Here is a 10,740-nt window from a genome sequence, read left to right on the forward strand (position 1 = left end):
TTTACTTGCTTCATCAGGCAGGGACAATGTCAGTACAAAAAAAAGCATTTCCAGTACCTAGCACAATGCTAAGTACTCAATAAATATTAGTCTTTTTTTAAGTTTCGCTCTTGTTGCCCAGGCTAGAGTGCAGCGGTGTGATCTCGGCTCACCGCAACCTCCACCTCCTGTGTTCAAGCGATTCTCCTGCCTCAGCCTCCTGAGTAGCTGGGATTACAGGCATGTGCCACCACGCTGGCTAATTTTGTATTTTTTACTAGAGACAGCGGTTCTCCATGTTGGCTAGGCTGGTCTCGAACCCCTGACCTCCGGTGATCCGCCCACCTTGGCCTCCCAAAGTGCTGGGATTACAGGCGTGAGCCACTGCGCCCGGCCTTTTTGTTTGTTTGTTTGTTTTTTGAGATGGAGTCTTGCGCTGTCACCCAGGCTGGAGTGCAGTGGCGCGATCTCGGCTCACTGCAAGCTCCGCCTCCCGGGTTCACGCCATTCTCCTGCCTCGGCCTCCTGAATAGCTGGGATTATAGGCGTGCACCACCACGGCCGGCTAATTTTTGTATTTTTAGTAGAGACGGGGCTTCACTGTGTTAGGATGGTCTTGATCTCATCACCTCATAATCCGCCCGCCTCAGCCTCCCAAAGTGCTGGGATTACAGGCGTGAGCCACCGCGTCTGGCCGTGTTTGTTTGTTTTTTGAGACAGAGTCTCGTTCTATTGCTCAGGCTGGAGTGCAGTGGTACTATCTCAGCTCACTGCAACCTGTGCCTCCCAGGTTCAAGCAATTCTTGTGCCTCAGTCTTCTGCGTAGCTGGAATTACAGGGGCATGTCACTACACCCAGCTAGTTTTTGTATTTTTAGCAGAGACAAGGTTTTGCCGTGTTGGTCAGGCTGGTCTCGAACTCCTGGCCGCAAGTGATCTGCCCGCCTCGGCCTCCCAAAGTGCTGGGATTACAGGTGTGAGCCACTGTGCCCGGCCAAAATTAGCCAAATTCTTGAAAGAATGAATGAGGAATGGGAGCTATTGCATCCACAACCTCAGGGTTTCAAGAAACATCCTAATTATGTTCTTTAAATCAAATCAACTTAAATCCTACTTCAAGCCTTTATTTCACCAGACCAATAGGAAATCCAGTCTCAGTCATATTTGGGTTTCCCTCATTGATATGGTTCCGATGTCCTGCCCAAATCTCACGCTGAAATGTAATCCCCAGTGTCAGAGGTGGGGCCTGGTGGGAGGTGATTGGATCATGGGGGTGGATTTCTCATGAATGGTTTAGCAGCAGCATCTTAGTACTATTCTCGCAATAGTGAGTGAGTTCTCATGAGATCTGGTCATTTAAAAGTGTGTAGCCCCTCTGCCTCTGCCTACTGCTCCTGCTCTGGCCATGTGACCTGTCTGCTCCCCCCACTTCTGCTTCTGCCATCATTGGAAGTTTCCTGAGGCCTCCCCAGAAGCAGATGCCGTTATGCTTCCTGTACAGCCTGACGAAGTGTGAGCCAATGAAACCTCTTTTTATAAATGACCCAGTCTCCGGTATTTCTTTACAGCAATGTGAGAACAGACTAATACACTCACCTTCTATAGCCACTAAGAGGCTTAAATGGTGCCAAGGACGTAGGAGAAGGACAGTCCATCATGGTCTTTGACTAAGCCCCTGAGGTTTCTTGTAGTCTGGCAGATCTCTGTTTCTGTGCAATGCCTGGGATCCAGGAATTTTTGCCAAGGTGAGGGTGGTACCCACCTTGAGTACCCCAGAGCCAAGAATCTAGTCTCCCTCAGTATTCCACTTGGCCACTCCCTACTGAGCACCGGCCATTTCCCTGGAGTGCTGCCAGTGTGTAAGTGTGGGGGCCCAACTCTTAACCAAATGTTTTCTCCCCTTTTCTTTTTTTTCTTTTTTCTTTCCTTTTTTTTTTTTTTTTTTTTTTTTTTGAGACAGTTTCACTCCTGTTGCCCAAGCTGGAGTGCAATGGTGTGATCTTGGCTCACTGCAACCTCTGCCTCCCAGGTTCACGCGATTCTCCTGCCTCAGCCTCCCGAGTAGCTGGGATTACAGGCGCCCACCACCATGCCCGGCTAATTTTTTGTATTTTTAGTAGAGATGGGTTTCACCATCATGGCCAGGCTGATCTTGAACTCCTAAGCTCGTGATCCACCCACCTCGGCCTCCCAAAGTGCTGGGATTACAGGCATGAGCCACCGCGCCCGGCCTCCTCCTTTTTATTTTTATGTAGTTATTTATTTTTTGATACATCGAGTCTTACTGTGTCACTCAGGCTGGAGTGCAGTGGTGAAATCTCAGCTCACTGCAACCTCTGCCTCCTGGGTTCAAGCAGTTCTCCTGCTTCAGCCTCACAAGTAGCTGGGACTACAGGCGCACATCACCGCACCCAGCTAATTTTTGTATTTTCAGTAGAGATGAGGTTTCACCATGATGGCCAGGCTGGTGAGCTCCTGGCCACAAGTGATCCACCTGCCTCAGTGCTTCTTCTAAAGTGCTGGGGTTACAGGCATGAGCCACCTCACCTGGTCCTCTTCCTCCTTTTTAAGCTGAAGTGGTCAAGGCAGCTTGCTTCTGCAGTGTTCAACATGGCCAGAGAAAAGCCTCTTCCATGTTACATTACTTTATTCTCCAAGTTCTTCTTTTTTTTTCTTATGGACAGAAAGAAAAGACTCAAACTCATTTGGCTTCATTAATAAACGTCTTCTAAACTGCACACACCACAGGGAGAGTGAAGGGGCTATTAGTCATTTCTGGAAGCAGAGTCTAAGACTGGGAAAAGTATTAAGTTAGAAGTCACAAGATATTCATTTTAGCACCACCACTTAGTCAACAAACTTGGACAGTTCATTTCACCATCTTCTTTTTTTTTTTTTTTTTTGAGATAGAGTCTTGTTCTGTCACCCAGGCTGGAGTACAGTGGTGCGATCTCAGCTCACTGCAACCTCTGCCTCCCAGGTTCAAGTAGCTGAAATTACATGCATGCGCCTCCACTCCCAGGTAATTTTTTGTGTTTTTAGTAGAGACAGGGTTTTGCTATGTTGGCCGGGCTGGCCTCAAACTCCTGAACTCAAGTGATCCACCTGCCTCGGCCTCCCAAAGTGCTGAGATAACAGGCGTGAGCCACCGCGCCCAGCCCACGTCACCATCTTCAAAATAAGGCTAACTAAACCATTCTTATGTAGCTCAGGGGACTGTTGTGATAATCAAAGGAGATGACTTGCTAGCAGTTGTTTTCTATGTGGTGTTAATTGCCGTAAGTATACAACGATTTTTTAAATTATTTTTTATTTTACTTTAAGTTCTAGGGAAATGTGCACAACGTGCAGGTTTGTTACATAGGTATACATGTGCCATGTTGGTTTGCTGCACCCATCAATTCATTTACATTAGGTATTTCTCCTAATGCTATCCCTCCCCCAGCCCCCCACCCCACGACAGGCCCTGGTGTGTGATGTTCCCCGCCCTGTGTCCAAGTGTTCTCATTGTTCAATTCCCATCTGTGAGTGAGAACATGCAGTGTTTGGTTTTCTGTCCTTGTGATAGTTTGCTGAGAATGATGGTTTCCAGCTTCATCCATGTCCCTGTAAAGGACATGAACTCATCCTTTTTTATAATGTTTTGTTTTTATATGGCTTACTGATTCATTTAATCAGATTACTTTCTTAACATAGCAAAGCATGTGTGGAGAAGACACTGCTGTGTGTAGCCAACATGACAAGTCTGCCAGGTACATAGGGAGTCTGGTACCAATTAGAGGAAGCAACAGGTCACAGTGCTTTGGTGTACGGATGGGAGCTTGTGTCAGGAGATCCAAAGCAAACAGGGGAAGGAGTTGGGTAGCAAAGGTATAATGGGGCCATTCAATTTTGGAGCATGGGGAGATTGCCCCGGCCAGAAAGAGCAGGGCCATTTCTAGTAGAAACAAAGGGACTGGGCATGGTGGCTCACGCCTGTAATCCTAGCACTTTGGGAGGCCGAGGCAAGTGGATCCCCTGAAGTCAGGAGTTCAAGACCAGCCTGGCCAACATGGTGAAACCCTCATCTCTACTAAAAATACAAAAATTAGCCAGGCATTGTGGTGGCATGCGCCTGTAATCCCAGCTACTAGGGAGGCTGGGGCAGGAGAATGGCTTGAACCCAGGAGGCAGAGGTTGCAGTGAGCCAAGATCGTGCCATTGCATTCCAGCCTGGGCGACAAGAGCGAGACTCTGTCTCAAAAAAAACAAAAAAAGGGACAAGCCTTGAAAAAGCAGAGGTCAGGTATACAAGGTCTAGGTAACAAGAGTGGCAGAATCTTAGGCCCAGAGGAACTGGTTCATGAGAGCCAACCTCGAGCACAGGGTTGTGAATCTACAGCTGAGGATCCAGGTGGAAGGACTTGGCAGAGATCAAACGCCAGGCACAGAAGGACTGCTCAGAATAGGTAACCGGCTGGGTGAGGTGGCTCACTCCTGTAATCCCAGCACTTTGGGAGATCAAGGCAGATAGATCACCTGAGGTCAGGATTTCGAGACCAGCCTGGCCAACATGGTGAAACCCTGTCTCTGTTAAAAATACAAAAAATTAGCTGGGCGTGGTGGTGCTCGCCTGTAGTCCCAGCTACAGGGAGGCTGAGGAAGAATTGCTTGAACCTGGAAGGTGGAAGTTGCAGTGAGCCAAGATTGTGCCTGGGCAACAGAGTGAGACCCTTTCTCAAAAACAAAAAAACAAAAAAACAGGCAACAACCACTATTTCTGTACTATGTTCCACACTTTCCACGCATAATCACATGTCTTTAAGGAAATTTTTTTGAGACAGGGTCTTGCTCTGTCGCCCAGGCTGGAGTGTAGTGGAGCGATCAAGGCTCACTGCAGCCTCAATCTACTGGGCTCAAGCGTTTCTTCTGCCTCAACCCACCTGAGTAGTGGAGACTACAGGCGTGCAGCACCACATCCAACTAATTTTTTTGATTTTTAATAGAGATGGGATCTCACAATGTTGCCCAGGCTGGTCTCGAACTCTGGAGCTCAAGCAATCCTCTCGCCTCAGCCTCCTAAAGTTCTGGGATTACAGGCGTGAACCGCCGTTCCCGACCTCAGTATTGACAACAGCCCTGTGAAAAGGGGAAACCGAGAGGTGCAGAGATGTTAAGTGATTTGCTTGTAGTGACTCTGCTGCGTGGCTGAGCTTGGTTTTGAATCCAGGACTGCTAACTTCAATACCAATGGAAATGGGTATCAGAAACGAGGAGGGAGGGTGAGCTGGGGGGGTGCTGAGGGAAGAAGAAACTGGCAAAGTGGGGCTCAATCCTACCATCGTTTTTGAAAGGGGCTCATGGAGGGGACCCTTGTTCACACATGAGCAGGACTGAGTCTTGCAGGCAGGGATCCTGTAAAACCAGACAGTTCCGGACACAAGGGAACTATTGAGAACAAATCCTAATTCACATAATCATTTCGGCACCTTTCCAGCAATGCTTGAGAAGTCTGCTGCTGGCAAAACCTGGAAAATGCTAGTAAGGCTGAAAATATCTATAAGCAAAGACAATTTTGCAAGATGAGTAGGTAACAACATGGGAAAGTGCTTATGACATAATGTCAGGGAAGAAGGACAGATGATGGCTCTTTTGTACAAAACGCGTGGAGAGAAACATGTAGGAAAAGGACCAGGGATTGTCAGGTTGTGGGACAGGATCTTTTTACAGTGATTTCCCAAAATTTCTATAATGTGTTACATTTTTAAAATTATAATCGTGGAGACTGTAAAAACAGGAATAATGCTTTGTTTTTTTAAACTGATGTTTATTTTCCCTCAACCTTATTTCCATTTCCTGTTTAAAAGCCTGTGGAAGAACAGCTTAAGAGCACTTTTTTTTTTTTTTTTTTTTTTTTGAGACGGAATCTCGCTCTGTCACCCAGGCTGAAGTGCAGTGGTACGATCTTGGCTCACTGTAACCTCTGTCTACTGGGTTCAAGTGATTCTCCTGCCTCAGCCTCCCAAGTAGCAGGGACTACAAGCGTGCACCACCATGCCCAGCTAATTTTTATATATATGCATATATATTTTTTGAGATGGAGTCTCGCTCTGTCGCCCAGGCTGAAGTGCAGTGGCGCAATCTCGGCTCACTGCAAGCTCTGCCTCCTGGGTTCACTCCATCCTCCTGCCTCAGCCTCCCGAGTAGCTGGGACTACCTACAGGCTCCCGCCACCACGCCCAGCTAATTTTTTGTATTTTTAGTAGAGACAGCGTTTCACTGTGTTAGCCAGGATGGTCTCGATCTCCTGACCTCGTGATCCGCCCGCCTCTGCCTCCCAAAGTGCTGGGATTACAGGCGTGAGCCACCGCGCCTGGCCTAATTTTTGTATTTTTAGTAGAGATGGGGTTTCACCATTTTGGTCTTTTTTTTCTTCTTTTTTTTGAGACAGGGTCTCGCTCTGTCACCCAGGCTGGAGTGCAGTAGTGAAATTATGGCTCACTGCAGCCTTGACCTCCTGGGCTCAAGTGATCCTCCCACCTCAGCCCCCCAAGTAGCTGGGACCACAGGCTGGCACCACCACACCCGGCTAATTTTTGTGTTTTTTGTAGAGATGGGGTTTTGCCAGGTTGCTCAGGCTGGTTCTGAACTCCTGGGTTCGAGTGACCTGTTCACCTCGACCTCCCAAAATAGTAGGATTACAGGCATGAGCCGCTGCACCTGGTCTAGACCCACCTTCAACGGCAGTCTGAGTGCTGTGTTCTTCAGTAGGGACCTACTTAATAGGGACAGAGAGCACCTGCACACCTTCAGACAAGTCTGCAACCTCGGGTGGCAGTTCATTTGCCCTTAAGGTCCTTCTTGGTCACTGCCTTTCAGCAGTGACCTGTTCTTTTTCAGTATTGTCAACCCAAAATATCTGAGACAGGTCTCAGTCAACTTAGAAAGTTTGTTTGTTTGTTTTTTGAGACAGTCTCACTCTGTTGCTCAGGCTGGAGTGCAGTGGTGCAATCTTGTCTCACTGTAGACTCTGCCTCCAGGTTTCCAGCAATTCTCCTGCCTCAGCCTCCTGAGTAGCTGGGATTACAGGCGCCCACCAAAACGCCTGGCTAATTTTTGTATTTTTAGTAGAGACAGAGTTTCACCATGTTGGCCAGGCTGGTCTTGAACTCCTGACCTCAGGTGATCTGCCCGCCTCGGCCTCCCAAAGTGCTAGGATTACAGGCGTGAGCCACCGTGCCTGGCCTAGAAAGTTTATTTTGCCAAAGTTAAGAACATGCTGTGACATAGCCTCAGGAGGTCCTGGTGACATGCAGGTGGTCGGGGTATAGCTTGCTTTTATAAATTTTAGGGAGACATGAGACATCAATCAATACATGTAAGATTTACACTGGTTCGATCTGGAAGGGTAGGACAACGCAAAGGGTGGGACAACTCAAAGGGTGAGGGGTGCTTTCAGGTAATAAGTAGACTTTAAAATGTTCTGATTGGCAATTGGTTGAAAGTTATTATCAGTAGAAAGGAATGTCTGGGTTAGAATAAGAGGTTGTGGAGCCCTGGACACCTAGGTTATTTCATACAGATGAAGCCTCCAAGTAGCAGGCTTTAGACAGAATACAGATGTTTCTTATGAGACTTAAGGTCTGTGTTGGTGTTAATGCTGGAAGGGTATAAGGAGCCATGTCCAACCCCCCTCTTCCATCATGACCTGAACTGGATTTTCAGGTAACTCTGGAATGCCCTTGGCCAAGAGGACGGGTCCATTCAGATGGTTGGGAGGCCCTAGAATTTTACTTTTGGTTTAAAATATCTTTTTTTTTTTTTGAAGACCAAGTCTTGCTCTGTCGCCCAGGCTGGAGGGTAGCGTCACCATCTCAGCTCACTGCAACCTCTGCCTCCTGTTTTCAAGGGATTCTCCCACCTCAGCCTCCCTAGTAGCTGGGACTACAGGTGCATGCCACCACACCTGGCTAATTTTTGTATTTTTGGTAGAGATGCGGTTTTGCCATGTTAGCCAGGCTAGTCTCGAACTCCTGACCTCAAGTGATCCACCCGCCTTGACCTCCCAAAGTGTTGGGATTACAGGCGTGAGCCACTGTGCCCAGCCTATAATATCTTTAGAATCTCTGCAGAAGTAGAGCTCAGGCATGAGATCCTATGGTGATCACAGGAGATGGTGTTACACATGTACAGAACTTCCCTGCCAGCACCCACCACATCAGACCCACTCAGGAGCTCCTCTCCTCTCGTTGCTTGGGATGGCAGTGTCCACGCAGTGTCAAGGAGAATCTTTGTGACCAAGAGCCATGGTAGGCCGGTTACCATGAAACACTTCTGTGACAGGCTGGTGGTCAGCCCCAGGATCAGTAACCATCAGAAGACGTGGCTCCCAGGCCGGGCGCGGTGGCTCACGCCTGCAATCCTAGCACTTTGGGAGGCCGAGATGGGCGGATCACGAGGTCAGGAGATCGAGACCAACCTGGCTAACATGGTGAAACCCCGTCTCTACTAAAAATACAAAAAATTAGCCAGGTGTGGTGGCAGGCGCCTGTAGTCCCACCTCCTCGGGAGGCTGAGGCAAGAGAATGGCGTGAACCCGGGAGGCGGAGCTTGCAGTGAGCCGAGATCACGCTACTGCACTCCAGCCTGGGCAACCAAGCGAGACTCCATCTCAAAAAAAAAAAAAAAAGAAGACGTGGCTCCCAGAAAGCTGTCTGGATCTGGTTAGTGAAGGTTCCAAGAGTGAAGTGGCCAGCAGTGAGAGCGGCTTCAGTGGCAGCAGCAAACTTCAGCACAGCCCGCTGGCTAGTATTCCTGGAGGGTATGACATGGGCAACAGCTGGGTTTTCGAAGGCCACAGTGGCATGAGTGGCCAGCACAAGCTTCTCCCAGGTCATCTCCAGTTGTTTTTATTTGTTGTTTTGTTTTTCTTTTGTTGTTTTGAGACAGTCTTACTCTGTCACCCAGGCAGGAGTACAGTGGTGCAAACATAGCTCTCTGCAACCTCAAACTCCTGAGCTCAAGTGATTCTCCCACCTCAGACTCCCAAGTAGCTAGGATGGATGAGTGCCACCATGCCTGGCTGATTTAAAAAACATTTTTTGTAGAGACGGAGTCTTGCCATGTCACCCAGGTTGGTCTCAAACTCCTGGGCTCAAGCTATCCTCCTGCCTCAGCCTCCCAAAGTGCTGGGATTACAGGCGTCAGCCACCTCGCCCAGCCCCCTTCAGATTTATAAGGTAGATGCCATCACTTTTCCTTTTGGAGATGTCCTGTTCCATTTGGAAGTCAAGATTGGTGCCACCTAAGTGGGTTTCTTCCATGAGGAATTTGACAATATCTTTCTTCTTCATTTGCAGGATATCAAGGGTACCAGACATTGTAAAAATTTCCCTTTATGTGACAAAAGAACCCAGGACAATGCTGTAGGGACCCCTCTCTAAATAGTGTAGAAAGCTGAAAAAATGTTTATGAGTCAGTTATGAGTTTGTTCTTTCAAGAAGAGCATATAATAGACAAAGATTTTAAATAAGAACATTGTGCAGGGCTGGGTGTGGTGGCTCAGGCCTGAAATCCTAGCACTTTGAGAGGCTGAGGCAGGAGGATCACTTAAAGCCAGGAGTTCAAGACCAGCCTGGGCAAAATAGTGAGACCCCATCTCTACCAAAAAAAAAAAAAAAAAAACCAAAACAAAAAACACTGTGCACAGTGATGTATATTCAGTGACTGGTACATAGTAGATGCTCAATATTTAAATAAGGAAATAATAAGAGACTGGGCACAGTGCCTCATGCCTGTAATCCCAGCACTTTGGGAGGCCGAGGCAGGAGGATCACCTAAGGTCAGGAGTTCGAGACCAGCCTGGCCAACATGGTGAAAACCCATCTCTACTAAAAATACAAAAATTAGCTGGGCGTGGTGGTGGGCCCCTGAGGCAGGAGAATCACTTGAACCTGAGAGGTGGAGATTACAGTGAGCTGAGATTGCACCATTGCACTCCAGCTTGGGCGACGAGGGTGAAACTCCATCTCAAAAAAAAAAAAAAAAAAAAAGAGTGATTGTGCAACCATTGTGCTAAGGTGGTTGGGTTAGGATGAGATGTTTTCTTCATCCAAAATTAAATTTGCTGTAATGTTACACTGGCTTTCAAAACCATAAAGAAACCACAACACTTTACTAAAGGCCTATTTGCTAGGATTCTTTACGCATTAGACTGTGAAACAAAATTCTTAGCTGAGGCTGGGTGCAGTGGCTCATGCCTATAATCCCAGCACTTTGGGAGGTCAAGGGAGGTGGATCACTTGAGGTCTGGAGTTCAAGACCATCCTGGCCAACATGGTGAAACCCCATCTCTACTAAAAATACAAAAATGGCCGGGTGTGGTGGCTCATGCCTGTAATCCCAGCACTTTGGAAGGCCGAAGCGGGTGGATCACCTGAGGTCGGGAGTTCAAGACCAGCCTGACCAACATGGAGAAATCCCATCTCTACTAAAAATACAAAATTAGCTGAGCGTAGTGGCACATGCCTGTAATCCCGGCTACCCAGGAGGCTGAGGCAGGAGAATCGCTTGAACCTGGAAGGCAGAGGTTGCGGTGAGCTGAGATTGCATCATTGCACTCCAGCCTGGGCAACAAGAGCAAAACTCCGTCTCCAGAAAAAAAACAAAATACAAAAATAGCTGGGTGTGGTGGCGCACACCTGTAATCCCAGCTACTTGGAAGGCTGAGGCAGGAGAAATGCTTGAACCCAGGAGGCAGAGGTTGCAGTGAGCCAAGATGGCG

The sequence above is a fragment of the Pan troglodytes genome, chromosome 19 (genome assembly GCF_028858775.2).
Source record: "Pan troglodytes isolate AG18354 chromosome 19, NHGRI_mPanTro3-v2.0_pri, whole genome shotgun sequence".
NCBI lineage: Eukaryota > Metazoa > Chordata > Mammalia > Primates > Hominidae > Pan > Pan troglodytes.